This window comes from Canis lupus, chromosome 28 (assembly GCF_003254725.2).
Source record: "Canis lupus dingo isolate Sandy chromosome 28, ASM325472v2, whole genome shotgun sequence".
NCBI classification, from domain to species: domain Eukaryota; kingdom Metazoa; phylum Chordata; class Mammalia; order Carnivora; family Canidae; genus Canis; species Canis lupus.
Window position 1 is genome coordinate 16,956,456 of NC_064270.1, and position 22,439 is coordinate 16,978,894.

The 22,439-nt window shown below is 46.3% G+C and overlaps 2 long non-coding RNA genes across 4 annotated transcripts in view; one reads left to right on the forward strand and one right to left on the reverse strand.

Moving 5' to 3' along the window:
* Window positions 1-9,710, forward strand: LOC125753926 (uncharacterized). Its single transcript, XR_007406854.1, has 4 exons — window positions 1-111; window positions 5,473-5,550; window positions 9,156-9,234; window positions 9,382-9,710. It is a non-coding gene; the product is annotated as an uncharacterized LOC125753926 (long non-coding RNA).
* LOC112672295 (uncharacterized) overlaps window positions 3,888-22,439 on the reverse strand; it is a 24,318-nt gene continuing 5,766 nt past the window's right edge. Inside the window, exons 3-7 of one of the 3 annotated variants that reach the window (XR_007406853.1) lie at window positions 10,038-10,176; window positions 8,649-8,801; window positions 7,814-7,854; window positions 7,282-7,385; window positions 3,888-5,427 (exon numbers count right to left, since the gene is read on the reverse strand). This is a non-coding gene — a long non-coding RNA (uncharacterized LOC112672295). Of the gene's footprint in view, window positions 5,428-7,281; window positions 7,406-7,813; window positions 7,855-8,648; window positions 8,802-10,037; window positions 10,177-22,439 lie in introns of all 3 variants that reach the window. The other 2 variants (XR_004810149.2, XR_003144152.3) reach the window with 2 other exon arrangements.

Sequence of the window (22,439 nt, forward strand, 5' to 3'; positions counted from 1 at the left end):
AGAAAAGAATTCCTCCAACAAATGTCATCTGTGTTTGCTGAATGACACAACTCAGGGAGTTTCCAGAAGTGGAGTTGGAGCTAGGGGGACCCGTGTACCCCTAATGACCAGGTGTGCTTATTAGGTGGGGGCAGATCTTGAGGCTTGGTTCTGGCTCAAGGAAGGGGCTTTATAGGTCAGGAGACAGAAGGGAAATGGAAGGTCAGGCCCATCCCAACTGGGTCAGTGTTATGAATGGGTGCCCCTAATGGGAAAGTTCTTGGGAAGCTGGGCTTTGAGATGAAAGACCCTGTCCACCTTCCCTCCACTTGCAGGGTAAGACTCAGATCCTCTGCATGACTAGCAAAACCCCACATTGTATGGTACCTGTGTCCCCTTCAGTCTCATTGCCCTAGTCCTGTCTCTGGCGTTCTATGATTCAGCAATGGCAGTCTTCCTTCTGGTCATATAAGGCACCTTGCTTCTTCCTGCCTCAGGGCCATGACACATGCTGGAATATTCTCTTCTGCTCCTTCTGGTTGACTCCTACTCATTCTGTTGGGCTCAGCCCAGGATGCCTTCTGCCAGAAGTCTTTCTCAGGCTTCTGCATTGCACAATTTCGGTGGGAGGCATCATTTGAATGGTCTTTCATATGAGTGGCAAGCCCTGGGGTACAATCACACAGGAAGTGCTATAAATAAGAAATAAGGGCTCCTGGGCTGTGTACTGCTGTTTGCTTGCCCTTCCCAGATAGGCCAGCTGATCCTATTAAATGACACTCTCATGGCCTATGTCATAGTTATAATTTTGCAGCTCTTTGAGTTCATCATAAGGTCTGTCTTCTCTGCTAGATTCAAGCACCGTGAGGGCCAGATGATGCCTATCTTGCCCTGGAACCTAGCCCAGGGTCTGGTGCAGAGTAAGTGCTAAGCAAATGTTTGTTGACTAAATGAGTGAAATAACGGAATGATGAGAAGAACGAGTTGCAGTGTTCTGTGCAGCATGGATCCAGAAAAGTAGCCTTGCTGTTCTCCCCAAAGGCTTATTTCTGCCCTCCTTCGATGACTAAGGCATCTGATATGCCTACACTGTCTATATATGAGGGGATATGGGGGGAGGAGTATGTGAATGTGTGTAAAGAAGGGTCAATAGGAAAAGGAGTTAAAATATTAATTAATCCAAGCAGAAAAGCCAGTCCTATGCAATTTCTTCTTCTTCTTCTTCTTCTTCTTCTTCTTCTTCTTCTTCTTCTTCTTCTTCTTCTTCTTCTTCTTCTTCTTCTTTTTTTTTGGTATTCACTCATTTATCAACTAATCAGTGCATACCACATGCCAGAAAATATACTGGGCAATGGAGAGGGATTCCAGTAGGAATAAGACATTGTCTTGTCCTGAAGGAACACACAGCACAGTAAGAGAAATAGGATATTTATAGTAACAACCACCCTACCAGTGATAAGACACCTGCTGGTTTTTAAACAGTCACTGTACACCAGATACATGCTTTAAGATACTGGCCCCTTCATTTTTTTTCAACAACCCTCTGAGGTAGGAATACTATTCCCATGGATTAGGAAATTAAGATAGAGCCATCTTCTAGGGCCGCACAGCAAACTTTACTTTCTAAACTCCATGCCGTGCTGTTGCAATACAAAGGAGAACAGAGGTGTCCACAGAAACACAAACATTGTCATGGGAGTTTAGAGGAAGGGCTCCCAGGTGAGCTCAGGAACCTGGGAAGGCTTTGCAGAAGAGTAACATTTGAGGTCGCAAGTTAGGGAGGAACTGGAGAGCTGGCACTTCTCAGCAGGGGATGGTGGCAGGATGGGTGGCCTGATGGAGGTTGTCATGGGGAGCAAAGGCAGAGGGATGAGGAGGGCAGGGGGTACCTGGGGCCACAGAAGGCATCTCCATGTGCCTGGAAGTGAGGGTATATGAAGAACAGGACCTCAGAGAAGGGGAGGGTCCAGTCTGAGTAGGATCTCAGGTGCCACTGAAGGCCTCGTGGTGGGCTAAGAGCAGGGGACAGTGAGAGCAATGAGGTCGCAGTCTGCCCTGTGCTTGTGGTGCCTCTGATGTGAGGGGGACAGGGAGGCACCTCTAACTCAGCCAGGTGAGTGCTGGCTCTGTGAGTCCCAGGTAAAGCTGCTCACTGGGGGCGGGGGCAACACTGACTCCGGGGATGCTCCCCTGTTACCCCCAGGAAGCTCTTGACAAGGCTCTGAGCTGCTCAGGCCCCCCCCCGCACCCCCCCCCCCCCCCGGGGCCAGCAAAGGCCAATGTCATCGAACCGAGCAAGTTCTCCGAGCCTACTGGACCAATCACTGGCAGGGTGGGCACCCCCACAAGGATCCTTGAGTATCCATGCCTTCCCCGGCACAGACTTTACCCCCGTCAAGTGATGTCCTTGCTGGCTTCGACCAAGACTTTCTGGTACGCCTCAGTTAGAGGACCATGGGCGGGGGGGCTGGGAGGGAAAGCGGGGGCTGTGAACGCCTCCCCTGTGCCAGGGACTGCGGCAGAGGTCTGGGGAAGGAGGTGGGGGGGTGCTGAGAGCAGCTCAGGGAACATATGAATTTTGTCATTATAAGTGAAGATTAAACAGTGGAGAGAATGGGGCTTTGCTGGCAGCCACTGGATTAACAGCTTGTGGGTTTCAATAGTCAGTTAGAGCTGCGTGTATGACGCACGGCGCCAAGCCTGGCTCTCTGAGCTCTGCCGTGGTCCCTGGAAGTGGTTGAAAGTCAGAGGGAGGGCGATTTGCAGCCTGAGGAGGCTGCCCCTGGAGAGGAATCGGGGCTCCTGGCAACTGTAGCAGCAGCCGGGGAGATGAGATCCTGCCGAGTTCCTAAAACCAAGAATTTGGGTTGCTAAGCCCCAAGAAAAGGCAGATTCTATTTTCAGGCTGGTGACTGAGAGGAACTGGCTCAAGAAGCAGCAGCAGTGCGCCGCAGCGAACGGAATAAAGCTCTGAGTCCTCGGCCGGGAGCCCTAGCCTTCCCCCACCTCCCCTGGGGCCTCCCGAGCCCATTTAGAGTTCCGCCTCCTGGGGCCCCTCATGGGCCTGTCCTCGCAGGACCCACCCACCCCACCCCCTCCCCATGGTGCAGCGTTTCTGCCCCAAGTGCCTGTCCTTGCTTTCACCTGTCCAAACTCTTTGTGCTCACCAACCCCAAATGGAACATATACTCCTCGCACCAAAGGTTTCTGATGCCCTGTTCCTCTCCAGGTGGGAAGACACCCTCTGCCCCTACAGGAGCATCTGCCTTGTGCCATAACGTGTGGATGGCTGCTACATGACTCTTATGAGGCTGTAAGCTCCAGAAGGCAGATGGCGCATCTGGGCTTCTCCACGTGTCCTGTAGCATGTAGAGCAATTGGTCAAGTACCTTACCTGTGGCCACCATATCCCATACTATCTGTTCATTCTTGGCTTTCCCATCACATTTTTTGACCCACAGTAGCTAAGTCACTGATTCCCAGTGTACCATGAACTTTCACATCTCTGGGCCCTTCATTCATTCGTGCATTCGACATACGTTTTCAGAATGCCTGCTATATGCGAGACTATTCCAAGACTCAGGGGTGAGCATGTGACCCAGACCTGGCTAATTAGAGCATTCCATTCTCCTAGCCACAGAGATTGGTTACATACAGACGGGCAGGTGACACAGTCATACCATTAAAACTCAAATCCAATACTACTGTGGGCACTCTTGTGAACCAGCATGTGCTTTCCTCTGGAGTTGCTTAACAACAGGTATGGAGCTTCTGGGGGCACCCATGAGTAGTGAGAATCAAGTCCCACCAAGGAAAGCAGATCTGAAAGGCAGAGACCTGGAGACTCCTTGTGACATCCATTGAGTACCTAGATCCAGCTATGCCAGAAATACCTTTAGACTTTTCAGTTCTACGAGCCAATCAGTCCTGCTTCAGCCAGTTTAATCGGAACTTCTACAACACGCAACCAGTGCATGTTGTTACCATTTTATTTTCATTCAAATAAAGGTAATACATTGGCCTTCATGGATGTAAAACCAGTCTTTTATTTTCCTGGTGGTTCTAAACCCGAGTCAGGAACATCCTTTGCTTTCTTGCTGCCGGGAGTGTGGTGGGTGCTGGTGGAGGGGTTGTTTGCTTGTCTGTCGTCATCTGTGCCTGGCCTTCAGGCCTCACCTGGTTGGAGCCTCCTGCATTGTCTGGAAGCAGTCCTGACATGGGCCCCCTTTCGCATCTCCTGGAGAGCATGGGGTTAGTAGCACACACAGGGTGAATGATGGGCTCGGGCAGTGGAAGGAAGCTGATCCCGAGGCCATAGCTCATTCTGGTTCAACTTGATTAATAATTAGGTGTTAGTATCCCATAGGATTTGATCATGAACAGTTTTGGATTTCTTTTCGTATTGGGTGTATATTTTTGTCATGACTGCTATTGTTTTTATACTGGGTTTTACTTTAGTTGCCATCCCTCTTCTGCCTCTTGAGATCCGGAGGTCCCATCATTGCCCCAGGGACTGAGAATGTTCCTGCACATTTAACGAAGTCTGCTACGGGTGTATTTTTAGTTGGCTTGTTTGCATCTGTTCTCTCCCTGTTCTCTGCCTGATTGACACCCGCTGGGTGAGAGGCACAGGAGCAGAACTTTGCTCTGGGAGTGATTTGGCTACAGTGGCTGGCTTCACAGCACCCCTGTTTCTAGCCTGTGCGGATGCATGGAGATTTCCATCTCTGTTAGCTCGCCTAGATTCTTACGTTCAAATGGACTGCTGGGAGGTGAGTTGGGCTTATTTACCAACTCTTCATGGCTAGTGGATCAGAGAAACGAGAGACATCATGGTTTGAAGCCCCTGCCCCCCTAGGTTCAGGGCAATCTGCTGGAGAGAGGTATTTTGTACTTGTCTCTGGCATGGAGAAGCTTCTCATGGCAGGGACAGGGTTTGCAGACAGCCCTGGTTCTGTGTTGGAGCCCCCTGCAGCCCTTTGCTAGAAGCAGAGAGCCCTGAAGAGGCTCAGGGTCTGAGCAGGAAGAAGATGGCACACCCTTAAGAGGAGGATTGAAGAGAGTACAGTGAAGGGACAGGTCACAAGGGTGAGGGTTTGAAGGAACCAGCAAGAGATGGAAAGCACCTTGGGACTAAGACCAGCAAGAATCTCTTCCCATACTTGTCCCCCACCCGACATGAGGCAGAAACCACACCCCAAGCAAGTGACAGTTGCAGAAGGGCTGCCAACAGGAGTTGTGATTTTCAGTAGAGCAATGCAGCTGTTGTTAATTTGGGGCTGGGCTGCGATGGAGCTGGAGGTGAAGGCCCAGCCTGCTCTGGCCTCTTGTCCTCAGGTTTCCTGCTGGCTGAACCCAACCCAGTGGGTGAGGAAGTCTCATTGATGCAATCCATAGATGCCAGCCTCTGGGGGGCACTGAGCAAGGTGGAGGGGGTGGAGAGTGCATCTGGAAAGAAAAACAGCTCCCAAGCTTATCTCCTGTTTCCTACAGGGCTCTTGGAATGCAAGAAACAGGTCCACTCATGGTCACCCCCCGGGGAGAAGCACGTGATGGGATGGAATCTCAAAGGTAGGAATGCAGGGGGCTGTGGAGTTCTTAAGAAGATCTCTTAAAGAGTTCCCTAGGGAGACTGTGTGTGGATGCTGCATGAGGTGGCAGGAGGAACACATAACCTGCTATGTCCTTCTGTACCCCGGGCTTGACCTTCAGCCTCATGGAAAAGAGGCAGTGCTGAGTGGGTTAGTGCAAAGTCTCACATAGCTGGACTTTGCACAATGTATAAAGCCCAATGTGTAGCGTTTACTGACTCCCCCTCAATTAGAAAGTAATGAATGCTCATTTCAACACACCTAACAGCACAGAGCCCTGCAAAGGAAACGGCGGACTCCTCCCTCCATCCCCTAAACTGAGAAAACAAACATTAACGGTTTGGTGTCTATACTCTTCTCCACTCTCAAACACATTTAAATGTTTACAAAATACCCCAACAGGTATTTTTCTTCAAATGTAGGATCACACGACGTGTATCAATTTCCCCCACTAAAACTGACATGGGTATCTTTCCAGATCAATGAATATATATAGCTCCAACTCATCTTTTTAAAATTGCTTCCTAATATTTCATAATATCCATATGTAAAGATTTTGCTAGAAAATTGCACTTCTTTTTCAGTTAGCCAACCTACAGTTCTCGGTGACCTATGGGTCAAATCTCCATAAGTACGACCCGTTTTTGGTCTTCAAGTACTTCTTGTCTAGTTAGTGCTGTAAGAGTGGGCATGGGGCAGAACTCATCGTTCAAGGGAGCCTGCACATGGCACATGGGTGGCGCAGGATCTAGTTGCTTTCGGGGAAGTTTTGTGGGCTGCGAAGGCCCCATACAGAGAGAGAGGATGGTGGTTTGGACTGGTCATTGGAAGGAAGAAGAGTCGCTGTTGCTATTTTAAGCACATGCCACAGCATCTATTAGCGACCGACAACATGTTATGAGGAGGAGGGTCCACTGCGTCTGTGCTGAGGTGAGACAGCAAGCGTTGCTAGTGACATTGTTTGGATGCAGAGAGAGAGGAGCTAAAGTCATGCCAAGTTCTTGAAATCGGTGGGACGTTTTCAAAGGAGGTTAATTATCCCTCTTGCCCATCACCCTTTCACATCGCAGTTCATGTAACAAACTCTGTTTTCATTGAAAGCTCACATGTCAACTTGAGTCTCATCTGTGTCCAAATGATCGCAAATTTGAAGTCAGGCATGTTGCTGTTAATGAGGTTTGACGTGATGCCCATTAGCCAGTGAATAGCTCCAACTCATCTTTGGATGAGTCTGCTGCGCATCCCACAGGCATCTCAGCACGAGCTGAGGATCAGTTCCCTGCGTAGCAAAGAGAGCCCTTGCTCTCTGGGTAGCATGGGAGAGCGGAGACCACGAGCAGCCTTCCCTCCTGGCCATACACTGGGTTCACCTGCCTTTGGCCTGGCCTCCCTCCAGCAGACCCCTTACCCCGCCCCTCTGCTGCCCCTCACCAGCATCTCTGAGGGCATTCTCTCTGCTTCCAGGCAGCCAGTCATTCTCTCGGGCTACCCATTTGTACTCTCTTCCCAGGCACTTTCCTCTCTACACTTTCTCTCAGGTTTCTGACCAGCTCGTGGATACCACACCTCTTAGAGTCCTTACTGGAGGGCAGCAACCCTTTGATCCAGCCCCAACTTATTTCTCAAGGTCATGGAACACACACTTTCTCTTCACGCCCCTGGCCCCCAGCATCGAACTCCTGGAACACTCCAGAATTCTTCACCTCCTTACCTCTCTGTTGCTGCAATTCTTGACTCTTCCAAGGTTTGTGGGCATAAAAATTCACCACCCATCTCCAGTGCAAAGTTACACTTTATGACTCTTCATTCAGAAGCCTGAGGAATCATTACAAGCTCTGATGAGGAATGAAAGAGATATGGAACTTGATGCAATCCCCTTTAAATGGGAAAAACTCCCAGTTATGAACCATGTGGGGGAGGCAGATTCTCGCTTAAAGAGGTGGTGCCAGGAATTGCTTTTCCTCTCACGGCAGTCTCTGAGCTGCAGAAATCTCTCCCCTCATTATTGGGAACCTATATAAAAGCCGGTAAACTTTTATTGCAGCCATATTATAGCTTTACTTCAAAACACTGCCTCCCACCCAACACTTGGCAACACTGAAAAATGGATTTCATAGGCAATTTGCAGCTGCCATCCAGGCTCCCTTTGAGCAAGGAGGGCGGTGGGGATTCACTCTGGGAGCCCCTCAGACACACTCTTCTGCTCTAGGCTCACTCCCCCCAGAGCTCCCCTATGGCCAAACCTTGCCTTCTCCAGGGCTCTGCATGAAGGTCATGGTGCTGCCTGCATGGAAGGAAGAGAGAGCATCCTTAGAGTGAGGGAGTGGTTCCAAGTGGTTCCCAATTTGGGTAGCTATAAGCAGAAGATACTAGAAGGGAGTTGGAGACTGGCCACAGCAGTCCCAGTTGAAATGGAGATTTTTCAGGAGGAGAGGGGCTGCTCTTTGCACTAGACTTTCACAGGAACAAGCCCCTAGCACCCCTAAGTGACTCAGGCCTTAGAATATGATGGTGGTCGGGGAGTTGGGTGGGCAGCCCTGGCTCTGACATTCAATTCTTCTCTATTTTCATCTTGATTTCCTCACTCAGTAGCTTCATGGCCTCAGGCAGGGATTTCATTTCTCTGCCTCTTGGATATCTCATGTTTTAGGATGAATAATATTCCATTAGAGGGAGAGGTGAGGATAAGCACAGTAACACGGTGGATCTCCCAGTGATGGTCTGAGCATGAAGTGGATGCCCGATTGATGTTGGGCCTGGTCTTCTCTCTTTTTTTTTTTTTTTTAAGATTTTATTTATTTATTCACTAGAGACAGAGAGAGAGAGAGAGAGGCACAGAGACACAGGCAGAGGGAGAAGCAGGCTCCATGCATCGGGAGCCCGACGTGGGATTTGATCCCGGGTCTCCAGGATCGCGCCCTGGGCCAAAGGCAGGCGCCAAACCGCTGCACCACCCAGGGATCCCGGGCCTGGTCTTCTCATTCTGGACTCAAAATGTTTCTGGGGCAGTCAGAGTTCCCCTTCTCATTCAGTTCTCAGTGGTCTACTTTTGTTCATTATTATTAGAAATATCTCTACCTGTTGAGGCACAATGTCTCTTGCAAGGCCAACTCTATGATGCTGTCCATGGTTCTCTTTTCCATAAATGTTTTGAGTCCAGTATCTTCTCTTGATATTTTCTACATTCTCCACTAGTTGGCTTGGACTATATGAGCTCTTCCAAATGGATATCTGAAATAAAGGCTAAAGTCAATGTTCAAGATGATGAAAGGATGGTTCATACTTTTTAAACATCCCTTGTATACAACCAAATGGGGTCATGTATTGGGTATGCAATAGTGAAGCACTGCCAGTCCTGCCTCAAATGATTTACAACTGACTCTTTAGATCAAGAGTTGGTAAACAACAACCTATGGGACAAATCCATTCCACCATCTGTTTATGTAAATAAAATTTTATTGGCATACACCCATACTCATTGGTTTACAGATTGACTACGGATGCTTTTGCACTACAATGACAGCACTGAGCCTGCAAAGCCTAAAATATCTACTTAGGGACAAATTTTGCTGATCCTTACTCTAGATCATCTGCTGGTATGGTTCAAGGCTCCTGCCTCAGCTCCAAGGGGACACTGAGGAATTAACTCCATGTAATCCACTAGGTAAGATCCCCACCTGAGCCAATCATTTACTGGGAAAACATTGTTACATGCAATACATATATGTGGCATGTGTGCCACATGACATTTACGTTTAGCGTTTATTTTAAGCAATTTGGACCTATCCTGACGAGTTCTTTAAATCTCAAGATTTGTTTCAGGGGTAAGGCCTATCCTGGAAGACCCTCCCAGCTGAAGGAAGACCCAGAAAGCAGCTCAGCTGCCAGCTGTCCTTGATGCTGATCTCAAGCACTGATTGAGTCCAATACCTTAATAAGTAGCATCTTATGTTTGTTAGACACTTCATTGTCTCCAGAGGACTCTAAAATGTGTTTTCACTTGCTTCTGCTATTGTTTCTGGGAGATACACAAAACAGAGTTTTGAATATGCTAATGGTAGGACCGGGAAGAATTCTGGCACTTTCTACACCATGCCTTAGCTATATTTTAACAATTACAGCTTGATTTTCAGCCTCTCATTAAGCCTGTTTCTGTTGACAGATAGGCTTTGCTGGAATGGCAAGATCTTTGACTTTTATTTTATTCATCTTGTCCAGACCTAAACTTGACTTCTTGACTCCTTAAGTCCTGGGCCAGGCCCCTCCATTACCCCTTCCCCTGTCTGCCCGCTCCTCAAGACTTTGCCTTCTCGTGCTTCCTGCTTAAGTTCCTACCATTCTCTCTATATCAGACAACTTGCCCCTATTAATACATTCTCTGGATACAAATTTAAGCCTTTAGTTAGTTGTTAAGTGTTCCCTCTTCTTTCATAATAGGTAGTCCTCAGGTTATGGATGTTTATTCACTTTCAGAGAGAAATTATGTGGTCTTTAAAATCCCAAGAACCCCCAGCTCCTGACTTCCCTTTGGAGGATACTTCAGGGTCTTTGGATTAAAGTAGATAATGTCACTTTTGACCAAAACCACAGCTTCATTCCCAGGACCCTGTGGAATGATTGATTTTTAGCATGTGACATTCTGCTGCATGCAAGTGCCCCAGTACAGACCAAGGCAGTACAAGACAATATTGCTTCATTTAATAGAATTAATTGCACCCTAGTGGTGGGGTTATAGCTACCCCATAGAGTACCAATAAATAGTTATTCAGCATGATTGACTGGGATACGCATGGGGAAAAGACAGGAAAGCCAATAATCAGATCCAGTAACCAGAGTCTTCCTTGAGTTAAAGAAATTAGAGTGTCATTACTGGTCACACCCCCAAACTCCTCATTTTAACAGGGAGAGAGCTGAGACTCAGTGTAGAAGAGCTTCTCTGGAGTCTTCCTGGGAGTTAGTGGTATGCCAGATATTAGAACTCAGGTCTTCAGATTTGTCCTGCCCCAACAGCTCCTTATGGGTTCAGAGGCAGTCAAGTGATCCTTCAGGAGAGAAGGGGATGATGGGACTAATTTTATCTGTTTGATTTATTTCGAGGAAAATATTTTGCTCCCTAAAATGATTTGAAAGTCACTGCAGCAAAACATGCTGACTCTTGGTTTGGGAGATTAAAAACCCTTAAAGGAAAACTAAAAAGTCATTATACAATTGGCTTCCATTTACTGAATGTCTCTTGTGTTCCAGGTACTTGACACTCAGTGGCTCATTGAAGCTTAATAACATTCCCATGAGGCAAATATTATGATCCTATTTTAAGTGGGGAGACTGAGTACTGTACAGTTTAAGACCCTAGTCTAAAATACACAGCAAGTGAGGGGAGGAATTAGATTTCAGACTGAGTTCTTTCTGATTTTTCAGCCACATTCATCCTCATCACCCCCAGCTTTCACATCAGCCAGCCTCTTCCAGAGCCATCTCCCTGGGGAGATTGCAGCCTTCCTGCTCGATTGCCAATCGCATCTTATGTCCTTCTAGTCTGAAGGAGATCCTTCGTTTTGTTTCTTTGGGAGCATTTAAAAACAGGACTACAGCAGTTCCTTCCGGTTCTCTCTCAGCCCTACTTTCTCCATCCTCATCTCCCTCCCGAGTTCAAGACTCTCTCCTGTTCTGCAGAAAAGAAAATGAACAGCACGTAGAAGTGATGCATTCATCAAGAATGTAGCTGGTGCTAATAGAGGATATGAATGAGACCCTATTTTCAGATAAGAATCCATTGTTTTTCTTCCACAATTACTGATTCTCTCCCCTGAACAGTCTTCCATTTTTGCAGAGTGCATAGAGGGAATGAGTGTGTGAGCATGGGGAGACAGAGAGGCTGCTGGCTGCTATTTGTGGACAGGTGGGGTGTCCCCTCCCCTATATGCCATCCCTTCTCTGAAGGTAGATCTGACTGTAGCGAGGTTCTTCCCTAAGGAATACTAGCTCTGTTAAGGCCAGAGGTTTCCGATGGTATTGATATCAGAATAGAGGCTCTTCAACTGGGAACATCTCCAGATGGCAAATAAGTCTTTGCTTCTGAGGAGAAGATGCAGCCATGAGAACCTGCCGATTGTCAGAGGATGGGGCAAAGGCTGCATTATAGCAGGAACCATGTTAGTAGCAGTATCTAGACAGATGGGGAATATGCACATAACCAAGGCTACGTTGCTCCAGAGGCTCAGCATAAAGTCAAGATGAGGGAAGAAGAACCCTCAAATGTAGGCTCACCTATCCTTCTAGTACCTATTATTAGCACCACCAGAAATTACCGTGTGAGGTCACCCAGTAGAAGAGTTCTAAGCAGGAGATAGTAAAAAAGAATTGGGATCTGGTCCTAACTCAGCTTCAGGCTCACTGTGATCTACAGCAAGAGAGGTCCCGTTACTGAGACTCAGTGGCTTTTTACTTTGTAAAAAGAGAGAGTTGGGTCAGCTAGTCCTTTGTTGCTCACACCTTTTCACCACAAAGGTGACATCCATACCACTCAGAGTATGGAGCTTCTTCTGCTGCTCTCTGGTGTATTTGTTGTGTCTAATATGGTTGTATTGGTTGTGTGTGGCACATGTGTGTGCAGTTATATGACATGATGAGAACAGGGAGATATCAGAACTCTAAGTAGCCGAGTAAGGAGAGATAGGAAATAAAATTTCACCTCTTCTTTCTAGACTTCTGAACCACCCTTGAGTGGGGCCTGGGATGCTGCTTAGAGGTAACCTTCCATTGTCCTAGCTATCCTTGTATCACACAAGGGTAGTCTCTCCCAAGGCTTTCCCCTACACACGTGGTCTGCTCTAGAGAAAGCAGGGCTAACACAGTTAAGCCTTCCTGCTTGTTAGTACCATGTTTCCCTGCATATAGAAGGAACATGTTTTCCTTGGTTAGTGGTGAGAAATTGGTAGAGATTTTGGCTAGCTTATGCTTGAAGATTTCTCAGGGAGGGTCAGCCCATGGAGTTCACTATGCCAATGGGGATTTTACCCTTAGCCGCAGAGGTGGTACCTGCGGTCTGTAACTGTAGGAGGACCACCTATTGGTAGTTCACTAAGGTTCAGGAATAAGAAACCAACCAAATCATACATCTGCCTTGAAATTCCTCCTAGAGACTCCTTGTCCCCTGGTCTTTTTTTTAAATATTTTATTTTATTTATTCATGATAGATAGGGGGGAGAGAGAGAGAGAAAGAGAGAGAGAGAAGCAGGCTCCATGCCAGGAGCCCGATGCGAGACTCGATCTCGGGACTCCAGGACCATGCCCTGGGCCAAAGGCAGGCACTAAACCGCTGAGCCACCTAGGGATCCCCCTTGTTCCCTGGTCTTATAGGAGGAGGGTTGTCCCCATGTTGGGCATTCAGGTTTCTCCCCTCATTTATTTTGAAAACATCTGGGACTATACCAAAAATTCCGTGCTAATGTTTAGTCCCTTTTTGTTGAGGCATTTCTATCGTTAGGTTCCTTTTTAAAGAGCAGATATTTGGTGTCTTTAAAAGAATATAGACATCTATGAGTCTGTAATACCTCCATATAACTTAGATTATCAAACCCTCTCCTTCCATTTTACTGAGAATATACCCAAAGAGAATGGTGGATGTAAAGAGCAAAATGTTAGAGGGCACTGCTTTCTTTAAAGCACGAGTTATTGCCTTATGCCAGGTCTGGCTGATGTACATGGGACGGCCTGGGGAACCAGGGGCAGCATCCATAGAGTGGGCATAGAATGAAATATGTATAGCTGAGTGGGCTTGAAAGTAAGATGGGCAGGAGCCAAAAGCAGATACTAATTGCCAACATTTATTGAATATGTAGTATGTTCTAGGAAACTCATATATGCATTAACTCATTTATCCCTGGAACTCTCTTATGAAATAAGTGTCATTATTATGAGTTTCCTCTTATTGATGAGGATCCCAAGGCACAGAGAAGTTAAATAATCTGTTCAAGGTCACACAACTAAAACATGCCAGAGCCAGGATCTGAAAACAGTATCACCCCAGAGCTCATACTGTCTCTCTCTCTCTTTTTTCAGAATTCACAAATGCAAGGCTGTGAAAGAATAAATGTACAGAAAATATCTCTCAAGATTCTATTTGAGGTTTTCTCATCATACTGATATGATCATTCTTTACACTGTACATCTTTTTACTCTCTACAAAGTACTTCCACATCTGTTAATTCTGAGGGATGGGCTGGAGGTAAGGACGGTCTGCAGACTGGCTGGTCAGGGCCTTTGAATGCTGTTGTATAGGACGGAACATCTTGACTAGGGGAGGACCACATCTCTAGAGTTATTGTTACCCGTGTCCCATAAAATTTTAGGCAGGGCTTCCACACTCTCTCTTCAAGCCTTATTCTCTGCTACTTTTCCTGGGATTCATCTGTGAGTGTTGGGGATGGTTAGCAGCCGATGAGACTTGGATGAATTTTAGGGCACTAGATTGAGTTTTCTTTTTTCAAAGTTATGGCCTGGTAATTGAGGGCACAAGCCTAAATTTCGTTGGGTCAGTTTGGGGTGGTGGTGATGGAGAGGGGCAGGATGGAGCTGAGCTCTGTGTTTTTCAGGTGTGGCTTCAGTCCTTCCTTGCTCATTCAATCACTCATTTATTCATTCAAAATGTTTTGAATGACATTGGCCTGGTCACTGTGTGGATCTGTACGGCAGAGGGAAGGGAGAAGAGACCATCCCTGACCTCAAGTTCTCAAGCCCACTGGGGAGAGAAGACTCCCACCAGAATTGGTCTCCATCCAGAGCTAAGGCAGCAGAGAAGGTGACAGAGGGCTCCCAAAGGCGAGAAGAGGAGAGCCGCTGGACAGTGTCAGGGGCTCCTTTTGCCTATTTAAACTCCATCCATCCTTTAACACCTGTCAGGGGCTCCTTTTGCCTATTTGAACTCCATCCATCCTTTAGCACCCAGCCCAAAGGCTTCCTTCTCTCAGAAGTTTCTGGCTCTTGCATTTACAAGGATATCCCTCTTTTCTGGAACCAGACAGCATTTCTGCTCTCTTATACAACTTGGCATTTTCTTTTCTTGAGTGTTCTTTATATTCCTTTCCAGACCTGGCAGACCCTGCTGTGATTCCCATCGTCTGTTCCATCTTCTCTCCAACAGAACTTTTTGAAATTCATTGTCAAATAGAATCACCTGGGGAACTTGTTAAACTATATATTTGGATCCAGTTAGTCTTGTGTGGAGCCTGAGAGCCTATGTTTCTAACAAGTTCCCAGCTGATGCTCATCCTGATGCTCTATGGACCTCACTTTGAGTAGCAAGGTTCTGCAGTATTTGACACAGACCAAACTTTTCAAGCTAACTTGTTGATTTACTGAACTGGCTAATGGCCATGTTGCTTCTTTTCTGTGGCTCTCATTTTCCTATAAGCCAGATGAGGAAATTTTTGAGACTTGGCAAATACTCAGTTTCTGTACCACCATTTCTCTCTCCTGCTTTCTTGGCTGACATTGATCACTGAAGATGGTATTTTTTTCCCAACATGTCCGATTGAGAAGGATTTTCTCAATATAGTGCCCTAGGGAGTGATTTCTGGTCCAAGGAAGTTGGCCTGAGGATAAGTCATATTCACAGCCCTGTGTAAGATGTGCCTTAAAGTCTTTTATAATGGAATGATTTGGGGTGTGGAGCAAACTGTTCTGGGTGCCATACAGAGATGCTTCAGGACCTGGTGCCGACCTGGCGAGATGAAAGCATTGCTACCTCTGGAGTCTCTATCTAACAAAAACCCCTTAGTGCCGGTTTGGGAAATGAGAGGAGGGACAGGAAAGACAGAGAACAGGTGCCGGAAGGGGAATGATTAAATCAGTGGTTCTCAACCATGACTGTCCATTAGAATCACTAGAAGCCTTAACCAGTAGTGATGCCTGGAGCCACTCCTAGATATTATATTTAATTGGTCTGGGACATGACCTGGGCAGCAACACAGAAAAGTCTCCCAGGTGAATCTAATGTGCAATCAGGGCTGAGAACCACTGATTAAGGCCATATGGTGGTGCTCAGCAAGTGGCAAGAGATTGAGGAGCTGGGCTCATCAACCTTCAATCGTGGGCTCCAGAGAAGGAGAGCCCTGACCTCCTTCCCCCCACTGATCATGTCCATGGCTATGCTAAGACAAGCTCTTGGAAGTACCTCTGGTTTAGGGGCTTTCTGGTTAGAATGGATCCCATCTCAGAGGCCATTCAAAGGTAAAGGATTTGAGGGGGAAAGGAGCAACTAGAAACTCCTAGATTTTTTTTTCTTAAAACAGATCCATCCTCAAGAAAGCAAGGTAAAGTGATCCCTTCTGAGATGATTCTTCCATGGTGGGATATTGTTATTATTGGCCCTGTTCATCTAGATTGGCTTTTCTTATTGTGTAAGTGTTGTGAGGAGACCACTTCTTCCTGGCTGGGGCTTGGTGCTGATGCTGGGAGGCAGTTTTATTCCCATTGCAAGGCTGGCCTTCTCTCATTTTACTGCCTGATATGCATGTCTGTCTCCTCCAGCTCCCAGTCCTGCAGAGCTAAGCTATTTGTTCAAGTACAAGGACAGGATCAGAGTGATTCCCACAAAGATGTAGGACACTGAGCCCTGCCCATACCTCAGCCCCCTTGTATTTGAAAAGAGGCTGCTTGCTGTCCTAGAATACCTTTAATTTCTAGAATTCTAGGCAATGGATGAAGAAAATCGAAGCACTTTCCCCATCACCATTGGGGGAGATTGGCCGGGCTTCTTAGAGGGAAAAGGGATGGTGTTCCATGCTCTCCCGTGTCTCCTCTAATGGTGAGAACAAAGGCATCATTTGGAAAAAGCCAGATACCTGAAGAAGAGTAGTGCCTCTTCCATCTTAAAAAAAAAAAAAAAAAAAAAAAAAGGACAAAAGGGGGTTGGCTTTAGGCAGTTTCAGCATCATTCTAATTATAGTGCCCATTTGTAACCAAGACTTTGGCCTTCCAAGAAGGCTTGATTACGACATTCATAATTCATTGGCAGTCAGTCTATTACCGATTCGATGATTTCTCCAGCCATGGAGAGAGAATTTTGATCCTTTAAAAACTGATTTTTCACATTAGAATAGCAAAAGCAATTAGTTTTATTTTTAGCTTGGTTAAGCAAGAGCTCTAATGAAGCTGAAAGGAGGTTTATTCCCTTCTTTCTTTCTTCTGTTATTTCCCCTGAGCTACTTTGGGAGAATTCAACCCAGAAGCTTATCCCCTGCTGCTGCAGGGTCTTTGTAGGATGCCTCTGGCTGCTTTAGAAAACCTATAGCTGACAAGTTTGTGAAGGTGGAGGGTGCTTTCCAGAACTTGGTATGTAGCCCTGTACTTCCTGAGGCCTATACGTGGAAATGTGTGTCCAGATGAGCCTGGCAGCCTTAGTTCCTAACCCCCGTATCATATCTGGAATTTGTGGCATGAACAGCTGAGAATAACAGTACTTGGCATTCAAAGCCCTTGTTGCAATAGGATGAGCTCACCTTACCACCCCCTGCTTGACTCCCCCAGGTCCCCTGCGCTGGACTGAAAGTAGGGCCACATCCATTTCTAACTCCTTTCCTTGATCCCTCCCTCTGCCCTTCTCCACACCCTGAAGCTCCCCTTCCTCAGAATTTGTGGGGGCTAGCTTCTTCCTGTCAGTGTAAATTCCTAGCTGGTGGTGGGCACATGCTGCCCTGGACCACTAAGTAATCTGGTCACTTTGTACACACTCACACATCTACAGGGTCCAGAGAGGTGGCTTAGAAGAGGAAGATGATGGTAGTGAGAAGTGTGGTGACCCACAAAGGCCAGACTCAGTCGAAAGTATGCAAAACCACTCTTCTTACAGAAGACTATTTTCAGGTTGAGCTTCTGGTCTGATGTCAGTCAGATTTTTCTATTTTTTAAGAGCAGCTGAAAATCCAGATTTTCAAATGTAAGAACTCCTTGTTTTAAAATGTTCAATGAATTCAATTTTCTTTAAAACCCTGTGTGGGCCCCAAACCCACATCTGGGGGCCACCATTTTGTTTCTTTAGCTTCAGGTTTTGAGAGCATAACCCAGGCACCCCAAGTGAGAACCTCTGTTTTAAAGCATCTTTGAGCTCCTGCTGGTATCCTGATTGAGCGGAAGAGCCAGCCCTACACGATGCAGCAGGCTCAGATCTGTAGGGGCTTTACTGTCACACAGGGACTTGAGGGCAGAACCAGCATTAACTGGTGGTGGTGAGGCTAGAATCCCTTCTGCTGGTACCTCACATACTGGTGATCATGTCATCTGACAGGTAGTGTCAATTTTTGTAACATCTTTACTATTCTCCAATTCTAATGGAAAATGAGGAAAATACTCCCCTGGAATGGATTAGATCAAAGAAAACAAGACTTCGCTCCTGTTGGTTTCTGCATCATTTTTTGTGGGAAAGGCCTCATTGAAATTTAGCACGAAGAGGCACTTACTTGTGGGGCAGAGACTAGGGAAGCCACAGGCTTACAGAGTGAGCCACTCAGACCTGGTTCCTGCGTTTGGTGGGCAGGCTTCTAGTCACAGAACTTGGTCATGCTCCTCACCCTAGGTCTTCCAGCCCTTAGCACTTAATAGGGACTTAACGAATTGAATTAAAGACAAAGCAATTCAAGTGAGACACAAATGGAGGAGCCGCAAAACAAAGCTTCAAACTAAAATAGTCAAACTGCTTCATCTTGATTTGGGGATTTTATTCCTCAAGAATCTGATCTTGCATGTCATGGCATTATTTCCTCTTGGTAAGCCACAGTCTGTTATGACAGACTAGTATCTTAAATTGATACGAAATAACATGCCATTATTCTAAGTGATACTGTCCAGAAAACCTGAGATGGGGCTTGGAGAGGGAGGCAGCAATGGCAGAAAACAGGCAAAATCCATGGTTGATGCATTCCTTCTGAATCCTCCCCTCCTTTTCCCTCTTCTTAATTTATCCTGACTCTAGCCCCTAAGCTATTCCCAGGAAAAATGGAACATTGCTGTGTGTCTCCCCATCTCTAGGCCCTGAAAAATTGCCTGCCCTTCTCAGAGAGAGAGTATACAAATTGGACTCCAGTGGAGGCCAGCTCAGGGTGTTGGATGAGCCTCTGACAGAGGATATGAATCTTGGCCCCAGGTCCCTGTGAAGGATGGCCGGGCTGACAAGCCTACATCAAACACGCCTCCGTTCTGGGGGAGCCATCATTCACCCCTCTGAACTCCAGCAGTACATGCTAATGAGGGCCCAGCTCATGTACCATTCCTGCTTGGCCTCTTGGCAGATCTGGAAAGGGCAGCCCTTGGTGGAATTGTGAAGGAGACAGTATCTTGCTCTACCCTCCTACTTTCCAGGAGGTCACCACTTGTAGGGGCCTTTTTCATCTCTGCTTCACCTTCTCTTTGTCCTTCCTCGGGTATGGATTCCCTCTTAAATAACTAACTGAATGCTATTAAGGACTGTATGTGTTACTCATTCCTCTCGGTGGCTTTCATGTTCACACGGAGACCCCGGGCACAGAACAGATACTTAACCTCAGTAACAAATGGCTGATTGTCACGTTTCAGGGAGCTGCTAGGATCATCTTGAGAGCGCTTGTGAAAACAGAGGTTCCCTTTTTACCAACAGGTGGCCTTGTCAGCTGAGAGACAACTAAACACAGTGACCATGGTGATGATGAGGAAGATGATACAGTGATGGCAGATTAACATCTATTAATTGCTTTCCACGTGCCAGGTGCTATTAAGAGCTTCACATCCATAAACTCACTGATTCCTTCTGTCAGCTCCATGGTGGGCACTATAATTATTCAGGAACAAAGAAACCAGGACTCAGAGAGTTTAAAAAAACTCACCCATGTAGCTAAGAAGCATTGCTGGGAGATGCTCCAGAAATCCTGTCTTTCCATAATAAAAATGTGGAGGCTTAGGCTCTTCAAATGCCACTTCCTTTGTAAGGCACTCCTCAAATCCCATCCAAACCCCTGGTGACATGGAGTTTAAGAGCAAGGGACTTGAGACTTGAGTTTGCATCCTGTCTTTGACACATAGAAGCCATGTGATCCCAGGCAAATTATTTAACTTCTCTGCTTCCCACTTTATACAATGGGATCAAGCTGACCAGATGGTTGTGAGGGTTAACGAGAGGATGCAGGGAGAGCCCTTACTCAGTTCCAGCACCTGCCTCTGTTACAGGGCATGTCCCAGGCAGCCCACCTCCCCCACTCCCAAATGTCTTCTGTCTGTCTTATAAGACTGAGTAGCCGGGGGTAAATTCCATGTGTTCTTCATCTTTTAAAGTATTTCCTGTGGAACTTTGGATCGAATCAGGTGACTAGAATTGGGATAATAACAGCAGCTAACACTTATTAATGTATACCTCACGCTGTGCTCGACTTTGAGTTCTTCCAGCCACCTGGCTGCGTAGGTATCACCATGCTTATTTTGCAGATGAGGGAATTGTTGTGTGGATCAGATAAATCATTTACTTGGGATCCCACTATTGGCAAGTAAAGGAGTCAGAGGTGGACTTAAGTGGTCAGGATCCTGAGTCTGTGCTTTTAATCACTATCCCAGAGGGTGAGATACTTCCTCCACATCATGTGGCTAATTTGGCAGTGGAGCCGGAGCTGGGGCTGGGGCTGAGCTCTGGGGACTGCCAGCCCAGTGCTCCTCATTGGAGGTGTGCCCTGTCATATGACGCTGTGATTAATTGGGAGAGAAGCTGTGGGAGGTTGACATTTCACAGCCTCATCTGTGTTTCCTGCCCACGCACCAGGCCCAGAATGTCAAAGCCCCCTACGCTGCTATGCTGGAGGGGAGGAGGGAAGCCCACTCACTATTATTAAGCAATTAAAAATATGGGCTAAGCAGATGTGGGACAGCCACACTTCCCTGGTATGTTGGGCAACAAGGTAGCTGGCTGTATCTCACTCATGCTGAGAGACATTTAAGGGACTGAATGAAAAATGGCTCCTTCAGCATCCAGGGGAGGTGGCTCTGAGCATCGCACTCATCACCTTTCCAATTCAGTGACCCAAATGGCCTGGACACTATAAGGAGCAGAGACTAAAGGGTGTACTCAATGGCCTCTGAAATCCATGGTTATATCATTATATGCACAAAAGTGGGGCGGAGTCTAAAAATCTTTCTTCAGATCCTTGGGTTTGTTCCCCAAAATGAATGTGTTTCTCATTCCACTGCCCTATTAATGTCCAAAACCTCAAAATTCAAGTCATTGTCATGTTGGACCCAAATTATTCCTATTTTTCATTTCCACCGATAAGGATGAGTCCATGATTTAATCTATTACAGGAAGAAATAGGGACAGAAGCTGTTGGTGCTAGGGTCTGAATGCTTCAAAATTCATATATTGAAATCCTAACTCCCAGGTGATAGTATTAGAAGGAGGGGTCATTGTGAGGTCATCATTAAGTCATGAGGGCACAGCCTTATGAATGGGATTAATGCCCTTGTAAGAAATGCCTAGGAAAGCTCCCACAAGGAACAACCACTTTTAAAAATCTTCTATTTTGAATTAATTTTACACTTGCAGAAAAAATTGCAAAATAGTTTTCCTGTACCCTTCCCTGAGTGTCCCTAATACTAACAACTTCCATAACCATAGAACAATTATCAAGATGAGGAAATTAACATTGGTCCAATCTATTAACTAAACTACAGGCTTTGAATGTTTTTCTACTACCGTTCCTTATCTATCCCAGGACCCTATCCAGCATCCTACATTGCATTTAGTTGCTATTTCTCTTTCATCTTCTGCAGACTCTAACATTTCCTCAGTCTGTCCTTGCCTTTTATGACCTTGACCCTTTCAAAGAGTATAGCACTGAGGGCACAGCTTTACCTCCATGGAAAAATACCACTTCTATGGTATTTTTGCCCAAAATATATAACCTCAGTCCAATCAAGAGAAAACATCAGACAAACCCAAGTTGAGGGGCATTCAACAAAGTAGCTGGTCAACTGATACTTTTCTGAAAAAAAACTTGAGCTTCTGCTTTTGTACTCTGTTGATCTCAAAATAGGTTTGGGGACATTGCTCACTGGGGAAGAAAAATAGGACACTCAGTTGGAGTTTTAACATGCAGCCTTGTGAGGGAGCAGTGGGTCTTCTCCTGGTGATGGAGATATTCTTGGACAAATGGTTGGAGCCATGGATTCTGATATCAGCTCTTTCCTGACAGTCAAATGCCTCCCTGATATCTTTCTGTGATATGATGATACCTCTTCTCTGCCTCTCCCAAAGTACAACCTCAGAACCCAATGAGATCACATGGAGGAGCTTTTTGACTGATGTGCATAGAGGGCCTTATCTCTAAACTTCACTGGGGACCCACAAGGTGAGAAGCTGGAAGCTTGAGCTTTGTCAGCTAATTAACTCACTCACCCCCCTGGTTAGTTGTAATGTTTGAGGGAAACCAGGAAGGAGAGAAGAGGAAATGTTCCGGATATATACCCCCCTAACTTTTTCTAGAGGGATGTAACCTTTATAAGAGGCCCAAAAGAGGAGATGTAGAATTTCTTTGAATGAATACTTCTGATCATCTACTGTGTGCCAGGCAGGTATGCTAGTGCTGGGGGCATTTGGCGCCAAACAAAACAGACTAAAATCTCTGCTCTGTGGAGGTAACTGCTAGTGGGGGAGGCAGACAATAAGCAAAATAAAAAAGTAAATACTAGAAGGTGATGAAAATCCATCTTTGAATTGATAAAAGTCGAAATACTTTTGGATAAAATCCATGCTGGGAGGCTGACAAATGGGAATGGTTATAAAATAATAAATAGCTTATATTAGGGGTGGGAGAATGGGTGTTGCCAAATGTCCCACCCACTTAAGCTTTCTCACTT